Source organism: Hyaena hyaena, unplaced genomic scaffold (genome assembly GCF_003009895.1).
Source record: "Hyaena hyaena isolate Hyena2069 unplaced genomic scaffold, ASM300989v1 scaffold_711, whole genome shotgun sequence".
NCBI lineage: Eukaryota > Metazoa > Chordata > Mammalia > Carnivora > Hyaenidae > Hyaena > Hyaena hyaena.
In genome coordinates, this window is record NW_024081344.1 from 426,698 (window position 1) to 443,933 (window position 17,236).

Sequence of the window (17,236 nt, forward strand, 5' to 3'; positions counted from 1 at the left end):
TTCTTAGATTCCATTTTATTTGATACCTGTTTTACCCTTATATAATAATGCCTTTTTATATAGTTGTTAAGGAATCCATATAAAAACCATTTCCATCAACCCAAAAAGTTTTTGTACTCAATGTTAATTCCCATTCAACCACAGGAAACTGCTGTTATAACATAGATTACTAGAGATTAAATTTGTCTGTTATTGAACTTAATTTAAAAACAAATGCGGGGCCCTTGGGTGGCTCTGTTGGTCAAGGGCCTGACTTCAGCCCAGGTCATGATCTCACAGTCTGTGAGTTCAAGTCCTGTGTCGGGCTCTGTGCTTACAGCTCAGAGCCTGGAGCCTGCTTTGGATTCTTTGTTTCCCTTTCTCTCTCTCTGCCTCTCCCTGAGTCATGCTTTGTCTCTGTCTCTCAAAAATAATAAAGGTTAGAAACATTTTTTAAACAAATGCAATCTTGCAATCTGTACACTTTTGTACCTGGCTTTTTATAGTTACCATATGATTTGAGATACATCAATGTTATTGTGTTTGCTAGTAGTTCATTTTTTACCACCAAATAATATTTATATGTGTATGACAAGATATGTTCTCTTGTTGATTGACATTTGAGTTATTCCAGTTTGGGGATATTTTAAATCACAGTTTTAAAATTCTTATACAAGTCTTTCAGAGGCCACACATGTTTTAATTTCTCTTGGATAAACTTGTAACAGTGAACTGTAAGGTTAGAGATATGTTTAACTTTATGAGAAAAAGTTGAATAATTTTCTAAAGGTGTTTTGATTTTTTATATGCTTCCAATAATGCCATGAGAGTTCCAGTTCTTCCAGATTGTCATATGTACTGTTGTGATTCTAATTTTTTATATTTAGTGAAAGTTCTGTTCATGTGTTTTATGTGTGTTATTCATTAGGTTGTTATTTAATTATTAATCTATAGGGGGTTACTATATTACCTACATATTCATATAGGTATCAAGCCTTCTTCAGATGTCTATTGCAAATATTTTTTTGTCTATTGCAAATATTTTCTTAAGATATATATATAGATAGATAGATAGATATCTATATATATCTTTGTTGTGGTTAATGATGTTTCATGATGAGCAGAACTTTTGTTTGAGTATTGTTGACACACAATGTTACATTGATTTAAGGTGTACAACACAGTGATTCAGCAATTCTAACCCTAATGCTATGTTCACCACCAGTGTGGCTACCACCTGTCATCATACAATGCTATTAAAATACCACTTACCGTATTTCCTATGCTGTACCTTTATTCTGGTGACTTATTTATTCCATAATTAGAAGCCTATATCTCCCACTTCCCTTTACCTATTTTGCCCACCTTCCTACCCTTCCTCTGGCATCCATCACTTTGTCCTCTGTATTTATGTGTCTCAGTCTTCTTTTTGGTGCTTATTCCTTTGTTTTTGTTATGTTTTATTTTTTAGATTCCATATATTAGTAAAATAATATAGTATTTGCCTTTCTCTGTATGACTTCTGTTATTAGCATAATACCTTCTAGGTCCATCCATGTTGTCACAAATAGCAAGATCCCATACTTTTTATTCCATTATACATATATACTGCATCTTCTTTAAACACTCATCTATCAGTGCATATGTAGGTTTCTTCCATATCTTGGCTGTTGAAAATAAAGCTTCAATAAACCTGAGGGTGCATATATCTTTTCCAATGAAAGCTTTTGTTTTCTTTGGGTAAATACCAAGTAGTGGAAATACTGGATCATATGGTATTTCTATTTTTGATTTTTTGAGGAGCCTCCACACTATTTTCCACAGTGCTTATACCAATTTAAATCCCCACCAAACTGGCACAAGGGTTCTTTTTTTTCTTCACATACTTCACATCACTTGTTATTTCTTGGGTTTTTGATTCTAGACATTGTGATGGGTATGAGGTAACATCTCACGGTGGGTTTGATTTATATTTCCCTGACGATTAGTGATGTTGAGCATCTTTCCATGCATCTGTTGGCCACCTGTATGCCTTTGGGGAAAAATGTCTCTTTAGGTTCTCTTCTGATCTTTTTAAAGAATGTTTTTATTTTATTTTTGAGAGGGAGACAGATGTGAGTGGGGGAGGGGAAGAGAGAAAGGGAAACACAGGATCCAAACCTGGCTCCAGGCTCTGAGCTGTCAACACAGAGCCCTACAAGCGGCTTGAACCCCTGAGCCAGGGGATCAAAACACAAACCAAAGTCAGACACTTAACTGACTGAGCGCCACCCTGGCGCCCTTCTTCTGATCTTTTAATTGGATAGTTTTTCTGGTGTTGAGTTGTATACATTCTTCATATATTTCAAATTTTAGCCCCTTATCAGTTATATCATTTGCAAACATATTCTTCCATTCAGTAGGTTGCCTTTCTGTCTTGTTGATAGTTTCTTTTGCTGTGCAAAAGCTTTTAGTTTGATATAGTCTCAACTGTTTATTTGTGCTTTTGTTGTCCTTTCTCAAGGAGACTCCCAAATATTGCTAAGACTAATCTCTAAGAGTTTACAGCATATGTTTTCTTATAGTTGTATGGTTTCAGGTCTTATATTTGAGTCTTTAATCCATTCAGTTTATTTTTGTATATGGTGTAAGAAGGTGGTCCATTTCCCTGCTATTTATTGAAGATATGATCTTTTGGCCATTTTATGTTCTTATGTTCCTGCCTCCTTTGTCATAGATTAATTGACCATAGAGTATGAATTTATTTCTGGTCTCTTTATTCTGTTCCACTAATCTGTGTCCATTTTTGTACCAGTACCATATTATTTTGATTACTATATATTTGTAGTATAGTTTGAAATCTGGAATTATAATATCTCTAGCTTTGTTCTTTCCCAAGATTACTCTGGTGGTTGGGGGAGGGAGGCTCTTTTGTGGTTTCATGCAAATTTCAGAAATATTCTAGTTCTGTGAAAAACAGTATGGCATTTTGATAGGAATAGTTTTGTGTAGTTTGGATATTTGTAAGAATATTCTTCCAAATCATAAGCATGGTATATCTTCCCATTTTTTTTTTTTTGTGCACCATCTTCAATTTCTTTCATCACTGTTACAGTTTTTAGAGTGTAAGTCTTTCTCCTCCTTGGTTAAATTTATTCCTAGCTTTTTTATTCTTTTTGACACAATTGTAAAGGAGATTGCTTTCTTAAATTTGTTTTCTGATAGTTTGTTATCAGTGCACAGAAATACAACACATTTCTGCATAGTAATTTTACATCTTGCAACTCTACTGAACGTAATAGTTCTAGTTGTTTTTTGGTGGAGTCTTTCAGGTTATCTACATATAGTGTAATGTCATCTGCTAATAGTGACAGTTGTACTTCCTACCAATTTATAAACCTTTTATTTCTTTTACTTGTCTGATTATTGTGTCTAAGACTTTCAGTACTGTGTTGAATTAAAGTGAGTAAGAGTGTATATGGAAACCAACTTGACAATAAACTATTTGTAAAAAAAATAAATAAAGTGAGTAAGAGTGGACATCCCTGTCTTGTTCCTAATTGTAGAGAAAATACTTTAGGCTTTTTGTCATTGGGTATGATCTTAGCTGTGGGTTTATCATATACAGACTTTATAATGCTGAGGTATGTTCCCTCTAAACCCAATTTGCTGAAAGTTTTTTTTTTTTTTAGATCAGAATGGGCATTGAATTTTGTTAAGTGTTTTTTCTACATCTATTGAGATGATTATATGATTTTTACCCCTTTTTTGCTGTATGATGCATAATGTTTACTGACTTGCAAATAATGAACAATCCTTCATCCCTGGAATAAATCCAACTTGTGGTGAATTATTATTTTAATGTATTGGTGAATTTTGATATTTTGATTACTAACATTAAGAATGTTTACATTTATGTTCATCAGAAATATTGGCCTATAATTTCCTCCCTCCCTCCCTTCCTTCTCTCTCTCTCTTTTTTTTCCACCAGAGGTAGTAGTTTTATGATGACTTATTTCAAGCAACAAAAAGATAATGTACCCACTTTCAGAAACCCCCTTCCCTCCCTCTGGGATTTCACATTGCTCCACTTGGGGAAGGGATGTTCTTTGCCTTTTAGTTTTCCAAAGCCCCAGTCTATACCCTCCAGGTGTAGCCTTGAAATTCAATAGCAGTAACATGTTGTTGTTTTTAAGCCATGCCTGCTACAGCTACTTAGTAAAAAGTATGGGCAAAGTGGTATGGGGGAAGTAGTTAGATGAGAAGAGAGATGCACTTAAAACAGAAACATAGCCCACCAAAGTCTCTCTGTCCTGTCTCAGTGACCTGATCCTTCTTTGGCTGCATTTCTCTTTATGCTGAATTATGCACTTCTGAATCAAATCAAAGATTTTCACTGCACTCATGGACCCAGGCCCAGAACCACAATGAGCTAGTTCCTGGCCCACAAAGGCTTAAAGTGATCAGTTAGGCATATTTTGCCACCCCTGTACATCTTTTCTATTTTTCCATCCAGCTTAATTACTGCTATTTCTGAAGCACTAGTGGAATATATCATAGGAATGTGAAACTTGATGTCAAACTCATATTTGAGGTTATGAGTGTCAGCATTTTCCAAATTACCAAGTCCCTTCCTTGTATTCCAGTCAAAACCATTATCCACATTGTTATCCACACACCTAACTAATATTATATTAGAGATTAATATTACCCTTTGAATTGCTGCACCCACAACTCCCAATCTCCATGTCCAGTGTTAGACTTCAAGATTGGGATTTTAGGCTTGACATGCCAGATGATGTCACCCACTATTTGGGGGTGCTAATTTTCCTTTATGTATGTGTTGTTTTTGTCTGGTTTTGGTATCAGAGTAATGTTGGCCTCATGGAATGAAATTGGAAGCATTCCTTCTTCATTTTTTTTAAAGAGTTTTAGAAGGAACGATATTACTTCTTCTTTAAATGCTTGGTAGAATTCACCTGTGAATCCATCCAGTTCTAGACTTTTGGGTTTTGATTACTGATTCAATCATTACTAGTAATCAGGCTGTTTATTTTATATTTCTTCCTGATTCATTCTTAGAAGAGTGTATATTTCTAGGAATTTGTTCATTTCTTCTAAGTTGTCCAATTTATTGGTATATAATTTTTTGAAGTGGTCTCTTATAATCCTTTGTGGTGTCAGTTATAACTTCTCCTCTTTCATTTTATATTTTATTTATTGGTATCTTTTTCTTAATTAGCTGGGTGAAGGTTTATCAATCTTGTTCATCTTTCAAATAACCAGATTTTAGTTTTATTAATATTTTCTATTTATAAATTAATATGTTTAGTCTATATTTTATAAAGGGTAGCTGGGTAGCTCAGTCGGTTAAGCATCCAGCTTCAATTCAGGTCATGACCTTGTGGTTCACGAGTTCCAGCCCCTCATTAGGCTCTGTGCTGACAGTTTGGAGCCTGGAGCCTGCTTCAAATTCTTTGTCTGCCTCTCTCTTTTTCCCTCCTCCACTTGTAGTCTGTCTCTCTCTCTAAAAAAATATATATAAACATTAAAAATGATATATGTCTGCTTTGATCTTTATTATATCCATCTTTCTATTATCTCTGAGCTTGGTTCTTTTTTTACTTCCTTTGGTTGTAAGGTTAGGTTGTTTTTGCGTTTGAGATTTTTCTTGTTTCTTGATGTAGGCCTGAATCTCTATAAACTTCCCTCCAAGAATTGCTTTTGCTGTGTTCTAAAATTTTTTGAACAATTGTGTTTCTGTTTTCATTTGTCTGAAAGTCTTTTTTTTTTTTAATTTTCTCCTTGATATGTTTATGGACTTATTGTTGAGTAGCATGTTACTTAGCATGTTTGTTTTTTTACAGTCTTTTTCTTATAATTGGTAGTTTTATGGTGTTGTGACAGGAAAAAATGCTTGATATGATTTTAATCTTGTTAAATTTATGGGACTTGTTTTGTGGCCTAACGTGATCTATCTTGGAGAATGACCCATGTGCACTTGGGAAGAATGTGTAGTCTGCTGTTTTTGGATGGAATAATCTGTACATATCAGTTAAGTCCATATAGTCTAATGTGTTGTTCAAAACCATTGTTTTCTTATTGACTTTCTGTGGGGTGATCTAGCTATAGATGTAATAGGGTGAAATCTCCTACTATTATTATATTACTGTCCATTTCTCCCTTTATGTCTGTTATATCTTTTAATAAATATTTAGGTGTTTCTATTTGGGTACATAGATATTTACAATTGGCATATCCTTTTTTGTATTTTTCCCTTCATTATGTAATGCCCTCCTTTGTCTCTTGTTAGTATTTATTTTAAAGTCTATTTTATCTGATATAAACATTGTTACTGTGTTTTGTTTTGCTTCCATTCACAATGAATACTTTTTCCATTCTTCCACTCTCTGTATGTGTCTTTAGGTCAGAAGTGAGTCTTTTATAATCAGCATATAATTGGGTCTTATTTTTTTAACTCATTCTAGGTCTTTTGATTGGAGCAGTTAGTCCATTTATGTTTAAAGTACTTATTGATAGGTACGTACTTAATATCATTTTAACAATTGTTTTTTGGTTGTTTTTGTAGTCCTCTGTTCCTTTCATTTTCTATTTCTGTATTCCCTTGTGATTTGATGACTTCCTTTAATTATGCTTGAATTCCTCTCACTCTCACTCTGTTACAGGTTTTGTCTTGTGATTACCATGAGGTGTATATATAACATCATATGTATATAGCAATCTGCTTTAAGCTTATGACCACTTAAACTCAAACACACTCTAAAAGCACTACATTTTTACTCCCCCCTCCATGTTTTATGTATATGACGTAAAATTTTACATCTTTTTGTGTATCCCTTTGCTAATAATTGTAGGTATAATTGATTTTATTACTTTTATCTTTTAATCTTCATACTAACCTTATAAATAAGTGATTGATCTATTTCCTTTTATTCTGTTTGCTTTTACTTGTGAAGAATTGACTTTTCCTTTCTTAATTTTCTTCTAGTGATGACCTTTTTGTTTCTGTCTAAAGAAGTCCCTTTAACATTTCTTATAAGGCCAGTTTAGGGACAGTGAACTCCTTTAATTTTTGTTTGTCTGGGAAACTCTGTCTCTTTGCAGTTCTTAATAATAGCCTTTCTAGGTGTAGTGTTCTTGGCTGTAGTAGTTTTTTTGTTTGTTTGTTTCCCTTTAAGCTCTTGAATATATCATGTCACTCACTTCAGACATATACAGTTTCTGTTGGAATACCAGGTGATAGCCATATGAGGGATCAAGGGACAAAGGGGAAATATGTGTTTGCAGTGAGGGGATGGTCCAGGCCAGTAAGAAGTTTGGGAGTCATCAGTGTTTACTTAGTATTTAAATTCCAGACAGTGGTTGAGATCCCCTAGGGAGCCCTGGAACATCAAGTACACTGCACTCAATAAAGGCAAATAATAATAATGACCACACACAATATATAATGAATACGGTGAGGTGGTGGCCCAACAGCCAATCATCTACTTGGTTTGTTCCAGGCAACTGAATCCACTTGGAACAAAAGACTCTGAAAACTCCAGAGCTTAACACTCCTTCCCCTCACCCTGGTGTCAGTATCTGGGGGCCTCACTTGCTGAATTCTCCCCTTCTTCAGTTCAGTCAGTCCCCCAACCCAGAGAACTGGACAAATTGAGTCATTTGTTGCTCAGATTGTGAAAGGAGCCCACCTGCCTAGCCCCAGGGGAAGACATGCAATAACAGAAAGAAGGCGGCAGTATTTATTGTACATAAATAATTGCTTCTCATTTGCTATTTTTAACATTCTCTTTATCCTTATTCTGGCCATTTTAATTATTATGTGTCTGGCTGTGGACTCCTTGGGTTCATCTTCTTGGGGGCTTTCTGTGCTTCCAGGACCTGGGTGTCCTTCCCCAGTGCAGAGAAGTTCTCAGCCCCTTGCCTCTCTCTCTTCTCCTTCTGGGACCCTTATAATGCAAATGTCAACATTTTTTAATGTTGTTCTAGAAGTGTCTTAACCTATCTTCATTATTAAAACCTTTTTTTCTTTCGATTTTGGATTATTTCCACTACCCTGCCTTCCATATTGCTAATCCATTCTTGTATATCCTCTAATCTGATTTTGATACTGTCCAGTGTTTTTTGTTTTGTTTTGTTGTATTCTTTGCCTCTGAATGGTTCATTTTTATATTTTTTGTCTCTATGTTGGAATTCTCACTGAGTTCATTTACTCTTCTATCAAGTCTAGTGAGCATTTTTATAACCACTATTTTTAACTTTTGATTGGGTAGATTTATTATCTCTATTTCATTTATTTTTCTGATATTTTAACTTATTCTGTGTGGAACATATTCATCTGTTTATTTCATCTGACTCTCTGTGATTGTTTCTATGTGTTAGGTCAGCTGAGTCTCTTGGTCTTGAAGAGTCTTGGCCTTGTGTAGAAGGTGTCCTGTGAGGCCAACCTGAACCAGATGTTCCAGTGGTGCCCCCTATGTGGGCTGCACGCACCTTCCTGTTATGAGTCAGCCACATCTGCTGGGGGCATACTGATGGGCTGAGCTGGCTGAGAAGCCTGGTTCCAGCTGCTTTAGACTGGCTGGTAGGTGGGGTCCACTTTGGGGTGGAGAAGCCATGCTACAACTGTTGCAGGTATGTTTGTGGGCAGAACATCCCCACCACCATGGCAGGAATTGCTTTGGAGTAGTACGGGTTCTGGCTGGGGTGTCCATTAGCTGTGATAGTGATAGTAGTCACTCTGTGGGGAGGAAGGCAGGACACTGTTCCGACCAAGCCTGGCTGCCGTGTGTAAAGGGCAGGGGCTGCTTTAGATGGAGGGGTGCCTGCTGATACAGGCCTGTTGGGTGGGTCACATCCACAGGGGAATGGCTGGGCAGTGTAAGTGGTGCTAACAAGGTAGACAGAATGTTTCAGGACTGAATCTCACCAGCATCAGGAAAACTAGGCCAAAGGAGGACAATAAAAATGGTACCTGCTAGAATTTCCTTTCCTGGAGAAAGTTCCTGCAGATCTCTGCCCTTCTGGCATAGGCCCTAAAATTACTCAATAATTTCCTTCATATATAACCAAGGCACTTTTCAAACTTCTGTTCTATGTTTGGTTTCATGGTGGATGAGAAACTTATTCTCAGTTTCCTATAGCTCTCTGGAGCTCTCAAAGTTCAGCCCTACTGATTTTCAACCCAGACATTATGGGGGCTCATCTTCCTCATGCATATCCCCAGGGTGGAAACTGCTCAGTGCCGGGCTTGATCTCCTTGCTTCTCAGGGATAATCACTGTGCCCATGATATAACTTATGCTGTGGGTTCCTACCCTGGGAATTTTTCCCCCAACTGTGTCTCTGCTGTTCTTATCTTTTGGACTTTTCTTTATATTATTAACTGTGGAAGAGCTGTTCTGATAGTCTTTAGGTTGTTTTCAGAATGAGTTGCATTATATATAGTTGAAGTCCTGATGTGTCTGTGGGAGAAGGTGAACTCAGGATCCACCTACTTTTCCATCTTCCCAAATCTCAATCACCATAATTTTTATTCTTCATAGCAATGATTGGTTTAATAGTGTTCATGCAATGACAAAAGAAATGTGAGGGGACTTAGGGAACTTATTAGAAATAAACTAAGCATAAATAAAAAATACTAGAAATACCAAATTAGTCTGGATGTCACCAACATGGTTCAGATCAAATAACCAGTTGGCATGCAGCCTTTGATAATAACAACAGCAACATAGATAGATACATAGATACATAGATACATACATATAGATATAGACATACAGATATAGATCTATATATAGATAGAGATGAAAAGTAAATCATGCTACATCATCTCATTTTTAAAGTCTGCCACAGATGTGAAAAACAACAAAATATTAGCAGTTTTTATTTATGTGATGAGTGCATATGTTATTTCTCTGTTTGAATTATTTATATTGTATATATACTTTATACTTAGACATGGATTTGGGAGGAAAAATTTAAAACAAAATCATGGGCAATAAGTAAAATTTGAGTTTCATATCCTCATTCCCCACAAAGTGTTGTCAATACTTTGCTCAACTAGTAACTGAAGACAAGATAGTTTCTTGAGCAGGAATGTTTAAAATAAAATCCTTGAAATAGGAAAAGGAACTATTGCTACTTTACAATACCAGATGCTATCTCATGGTGAGATAATTACAGCAAGTTATGGATAAATTTTGAACAAATTTTATATTTGGTTAGTTCCACAGGTTGTTGTCTATCTCAGCCTTTATCTCTGAATAATGCTAGCATAGAGATTTTTATCTGAAGGTGTGGTCTGTGTGAATTTTCCTGCTCTCATTGTGAACTGCCACCAGGATAAGAGATTAGATTGTTATTCCATCCATTGTATGATATACTATTTTAGCAGTGTCTATAAAATACTAATAAAGATAAGTCTCAACAGTATGGCAAGATAAAATAAAAACTGTTGAGGAGAGAGAGATTTCATCAAAGCCCTGAGGCTTACAATATGCTAGAAAATTGAGCAGGAGGTGGATCAGGCCATTTATTGCACATCATAAGCAAATTTCTTAACGTCTCTAAATCTCAGTTCCCTTCATATATAAAATGCACAGTAATGAATTAATAGTGTTATCATATGGATTAAATGACTAATCCATAAAACTCTTTTATGATGCTTGATACATAGTAGGCATTTCATGAACAGTTTTAATGAATTCCTGAATGTACATTGCAGATGCTGTTGTATATAATAACTTTGTTTTTAGTAAAGTAATTGAGCAACACTTATATGCAGATAGCATACAAGGCACTGCATAAGACACAGCAATAAATTACAAAAAAATAATACTGTTTTACAATCAAGTACATGTTCTATGCATATATATAATTTTTCTTTCCTATGGACTTGTAGATATTTATTACAAGTATTTCTCAAGAATTTTCAAAGAGGATTTGAGGGAACAAAAAAAAAATGTAAGATACCAAAGCAATGCAGTCCTCCCCTAAATTGATAATCAAAAACCTTCCAATAAAACAAAAGTGAAAACCACAGTGAAAAAAAACAAAAACAAGAATTATGTAATAATAGGCTTAGGAAGGTTGTATTATGGGGCATACAAATAAGCTATGAGCAACCTAATGTCAAAAATGTATATACTATAAATAACTATAAATATATAAACTATAAATAACATAGTTCTTACTAATTAAAGTTATTTAACCCAAATGTTTTTTTTTTTTTTTTTTTTTACAAATAGTTTATTGTCAAATTAGTTTCTACATAACACTCAGTGCTCATCCCCAAAGTGCCCTCCTTCATGCCCATTCCCCCCTCCCCCCCACATCCATCAGTCCTCAGTTTTTGTCAGCATTCAAGAGTCTCTCATGGTTTGCCTCTCTCCCTTTCCCCCACCATTTCCGCCCTTCTTCTCCCCCTTGGTCCTCCGTCAAGTTCCTCCTAATCCTCCTATACGTGCAAACATATGGTATTTGTCCTTCTCTGCCTGACTTATTTCGCTCAGCATAACACCCTCAAGGTCCATCCATGTTGCTACACATGGCCAGATTTCATTGTTTCTCATTGCCATGTAGTATTCCATGGTATAGATAAACCACATCTTCTTGATCCATTCATCTGTTGATGGACACTTAGGCTCTTTCCATGTTTTAGCTATTGTGGAGAGTGCTGCTATGAACATTGGGGTACATGTGCTCCTATGCCTCAGCATTTCTGTATCCCTTGGGTAAATTCCTAGCAGTGCTATTGCTGGGTCATAAGGGAGTTCTATTGTTAGTTTCCTGAGGAACCTCCACACTGTTTTCCAGAGGGGCTGTACCAGTTTACATTCCCACCAACAGTGTAGGAGGGTGCCCGTTTCTCCACATCCTCGCCAGCATCTAGAGTTCTCTGATTTGCTCATTTTAGCCACTCTGACTGGCGTGAGGTGGTATCTCAGTGTGGTTTTGATTTGTATTTCCCTGATGAGGAGGGATGCTGAGCATCGTTTCATGTGTCTGTTGGCCATCTGGATGTCCTCTTTGGAGAAGTGTCTGTTCATGTCTTCTGCCCATTTCTTCACTGGGTTGTTTGTTTTTCGGGCGTGTAGTTTGGTGAGTTCCTTATAGATTCTGGATATTAACCCTTTATCTGATATGTCATTTGCAACTATCTTTTCCCATTCCGTTGGTTGCCTATTAATTTTCTGGGTTGTTTCCTTGGCTGTGCAGAAGCTTTTAATCTTGATGAGGTCCCAACAGTTTATTTTTGCTCTTGATTCCCTTGCTTTTGGGGATGTGTCAAGTAAGAAGTTGCTGCGGTGGAGGTCAAGGAGGTTGTTTCCTGCTTTCTCCTCTAGGGTGTTGATAGTTTCCTGTCTCACGTTCAGGTCCTTTATCCATTTTGAGTTGATTTTTGTGCATGGTGTGAGAAAATGATCTAGTTTCATTCTTCTGCATGTTGCTGTCCAGTTCTCCCAACACCATCTGTTAAAAAGGCTGTCTTTTTTCCATTGGATATTCTTTCCTGCTTTGTCAAAGATCAGTTGGCTGTATACTTTTGGGTCCACTTCTGAGTTCTCAATTCTGTTCCATTGGTCTATGTGTCTGTTTTTGTGCCAATACCATACTGTCTTGAGGATGACAGCTTTGTAGTAGAGGCTGAAGTCTGGGATGGTGATACCTCCCGTTTTGGTTTTATTTTTCAGTATTACTTTGGCTATTCGGGGTCTTTTGTGGTTCCATACAAATTTTTGGATAGTTTGTTCTAGTTTTGAGAAGTATGCTGGTGCAATTTTGATTGGAATTGCATTGAATGTGTAGAGTGCTTTAGGTAGTAATGACATCTTAACTATATTTATTCTTCCTATCCATGAGCATGGAATGTTTTTCCATTTCTTTGTGTCTTCTTCAATTTCCTTCATAAGTTTTCTATAGTTTTCATCATACAGATCTCTTGTATCCTTGGTTAGGTTTATTCCGAGGTATTTTATGGTTTTTTGTGCAATTGTGAAGGGGATCAGTTTCTTGATTTCTCTTTCTGTTGCTTCATCATTGGTATTTAACCCAAATGTTAATTGTTTTTAACAGTACTAAACAGTTCTCATTCTCTGTTTTTAACAAGTATTTTTTTTTAATTTAAAAAAATGTTTATTCATTTTTGAGAAAGAGAGTGTGCATGTGGAGGGGTACAGAGAGAGGGGGATCCAAAGTGGACCCTGTGCTGACAGCAGTGAGCCCGATGGGGTTCCAACTCAGGAACCATGAGATCATGACCTAAGGTGAAGTTGGACACTTCACTAACTGAGCCACCCAGGTGCCCCTCTCATTTTGGTTTTATAGAAGATACTGGATAGCTTACATACTTGATAGCACAAGTTTATTCAGAACATAAACATCTTCCTTTAATACCTTAAAACTCTTTTAAAAGTATTCCCTATTTACACAGATCCAGGAGCCATAATAGAATAAAATCTTTGAAAGCATTTTTGTCTTTTCAGCAGAATTAAGGTCTTGTGAATTTTAACCTATTGAAGAAGCAGAAGGGAAGCTAGAAGTCCAAGACAAATGTGTCTGCCTTGGGAAGTCTGCAGTTTAGCAGGAAGGGCAGATATTGCATATTGATTAGAAATGTGCAACAGAAATGAGGGGGTGAGTTTACAAATGTTTGTGACTAGTACACTCAAGCTTTCCTAAGCCAGGGATGTTTCAAAGAATACAGAAGAACAAGTAAAAATACACTAGAAAATTACTACATAAAATACTGGGAGGAAGGGTGTGCCCATATACAGAGAGAAACTCTAGATAAATTAAAAACAGTTGTTGGGGGGGACGTCTGGATGGCTCAGTTAGTTAAGCATCCAGCTTTGGGCTCAGGTCATGATCTCACCATTGATGAGTTCAAACCCCACTCTCTGCTGTCAGTGAACAGCCTGCTTCAGATCCTCTGTTCCCCTATCTGTCTGCCTCACCCCCAGACCCAAAGGGGTCTCTGAGTTTTTCTTGGAACAGAAATCAATATGTATGGTGGGACACCTGGGTGGCTCAGTCTTTTAAGTGTCTGACTTTGGCTCAAGTCCTCATCTCACGGTTCGTTGAGTTTGAGCCCCACATCGGGCTCTGTGCTGACAGCTCAGAGCTTGGAGCCTGCTTCAGATTCTGTCCCTCTCTCTATGCCCCTCCCCTGCTTTTGTTTTCTCTCTCTCTCTCAAAAATAAACATTAAAAATTTTAATAAAAAACAATTTGGGCAAGTACCTAATGATGGGAAAGGACAAGGTGTATATGAGGAATATAAAGAAGTCTTGTGTGGCTAGCAAGTAATGACTAAGAAGGAAAATTAGACTCAAGAAATGAGTAGGGATTATTATGAAATCAAAAAAGCTAATGAAGTGCTTAATAGTGTATTATAATAATGATGAATGTCCAACCATGTTTATGTTGTTATATTTATTATTAATTCTGCTATACATTTAAACTGGTATGACTCATTCAAGACAGGCTTATAAAGAAAAATAATTTCCTCTGAGCCAATTTTATACAGAGTAAAAACCGGGTTCATGTTGTGAGGAGCCATCTCAGGATTCCACCAGCAGTTGTGACTGTCCAGCCAGTTTTTGTGCAGAGAAGAAAATAAGCCTTCTTTGTTGAGAAAGCTCATGTTTCTTCAAATATGAAATACTGTTTCCAAATCTTAGGCAACAGCCTTGACTCTCTGAGAAGCAAAGCGTGTTTTACATTAATTTCATTTGATTGAGAAAAAGACCATAAACATATGAACCTGTGATGCATGATCAGAACCATTTTCAAATATTTAGTTTTTCTTTTTTCTGGGTAACAGTGTCTCTTTAAAGTACATACATATTCATTGTATACAGATCTCAGGGAGATGATTGCCAAGTTCAATGCCTGTGCAGGAAAGAATAATACTTCGAGTTTAAAAACTGTAGAGTTTGGGATGAGTTTGTTAGCTATATGAATTGCATGTTTCTAAATGAGGGACTGGAAAGTCATGCCAACAAAAATAGAAACAGAAAAATAACTGCCATGTCTGGAATTTAAGAAGAGTGAACTAGAAAGATTTAGAAAAAAAAGAGTCTTATTTGTGAATCAATCACTGGGGAGAAAGAGTATTAGATGAAGTATGGGTTTTCATTAAAAGATTTTTTTTTAAAAAATCTTTGGATATTTATCTGTTTATTTGTGATGGGAATCTTAAATCCATACAGTTTCCTCATGGTCGCTGGGCTTTCATTTTTATACAAATACTTGGCACACTGGTTTAGGAACTCCACTGATACTCAGAAATGATAGGACCCATTCTTGGGAATATCTGGAAAGCAAAATTACTGACTCACAACCAGTTGAGATGAATGCTGATAGTCAGAAACTGTCTTTAAATCATAGGGCAGGGGCAGGGAATACTGGAACTCATGAGCAGATTAGGGACCCATGGCAATCTTGGCTCCATTCCAGACCCTCACTTATTCATAGTAATTATTATTGCATTACAGGAGAAGTAACTAATGGTACAATTTTTGTAACACATCTTTAATTGCCTCGTATATTTAGTACTTTATTACTACGTTTGACCTAGAAACATATACGTTGTAAGTTTCCCAAAGTAAATGAGAAGGGAGAGAATTACAATTTTCCTGAGCCTCATGGGCAGTTACAATATAAAGAAATAAGGCTGGAGACTTAAATTTGGGCCAAGTGGTTAAAAAAAAAAAAGTCTTGATTTAAAGGAGCTCATCCTGTAAAAGTCTGTTTTGAAACATTTTTTACACCTGGGGGGCTACATAACCAATTTTTAAAGTATTAGAAGAATATTTACAGTTGCTGAGTGCTTGCTAAATACTTTGGCCTTTTGGTAGGGGCTTCACAGTTATAGTCATAAAATTAATGCTCCAGAACCACATTGTAAAGTAGGTAACATGAATCTCATTTGACATGTCACCATTCTGAACCAAAGAGAAGTAGGAATTTGCTCCTATTCACAAATCTGATAGGAAGTGGATTTTCTTCTGGATCAAACCCTTAAGTTTCTCATCAGAACTGAGAGAGGGGCTTGCAACCAAAGTACATAGGGTGTGAAAATTTAAATTTAAAGAGACAATCATTCTCAAGGTCTTGTAAGTGCCAACCGTACACTAGTATGATTCTAACAGTGTCTCCTTAATTTTTTCATCAGGCCTAATTTCCCTCAGTCTGTTACAAGTAAAGATTCTCCTCATTCCCATAATAACACAAAGGATGCTAGGAAAACTTCATTCAAATAATTGCAAAGGCATAATACACTAGAGATTTATAACCAATGTGCCCACCTCCACTCAACTTTTCCAATTCATTTTCCACAAACCTGCTCAGCGTTTTTCAATATCTACTTATTTGACTTACGAATGAGCCTAAAATTCTTCAAGTGGATATCCAATTCCTGCCTATTTTCTATCAAATGTGTGTCTTCGCTCTCATTTTCTGCCATTTTCATACCTTTTTGCCTCATTTTATCAATACTAGTTTGATCTAGCTTGTCGGAGGCCGGCTCCGGCAGGTCCAGGGGTCCCTGAAGGATGGATGGTGCTGGTGAGAGAGAGAGTGAGAGAGCCCCGAGATCGTTTCTGATCACCAGGCAGGCATCTCTGTCCTGTCGGTTTTGGTGTCTTTATTTATAGGCCAAATGTTAACATGGCATCAGGAAATGGAATTTTTACAATGGATAGCTCTTTGTGATAAGATGTTTTTGGAAAATGTACAGAAACAGGTTTTACAGAAGTCTTCTTGCAGAACTGCCCCAATTATAGTGAGGTTGGGTAACTAAGAAAATAACCAGGTGTTCACATTTTTAATAACGCTAAGATCAAGTCATAGGTTTGTAGATACTCTTATCCATCCTCATCACAGCTGCCAGGGTAAGGGAAGGTGTTTGTGGAAAGTAGGCCTTAGGGAAGGGGCTGCTAAACACCATCAGTTAGCATAGGTGTACGTACTAACTTATCTTCTGCCCTTATCTGTTCCTTTTCTCTAAGTTAGTCTCTTTGTCTCTGAGCAAGACTTGATTTTCCAGTTATATGCTTTATTGCACCAGAGAGCCAACCATACCTTTAAAGAGTTTAGTTTATTTCCCAATATGTAGAATAGCCTCTACTAGTGCATTTACCTTTGTGTCTGCCTTTATGATTTCTTGAATAGCTAGGGCATGAAAGACATTTTTGGTTAGTTGATTTACATGTTGAGCTGTATGAACATCTTGGACTAACGCAACGGTAGAAA

The 17,236-nt window shown here is 36.5% G+C and overlaps 1 pseudogene; it reads right to left on the reverse strand.

The window, feature by feature from the left end:
• Window positions 1–4,169: 4,169 nt before the first annotated feature.
• Window positions 4,170–16,448, reverse strand: LOC120220597 (annotated as a pseudogene).
• Window positions 16,449–17,236: the final 788 nt, after the last annotated feature.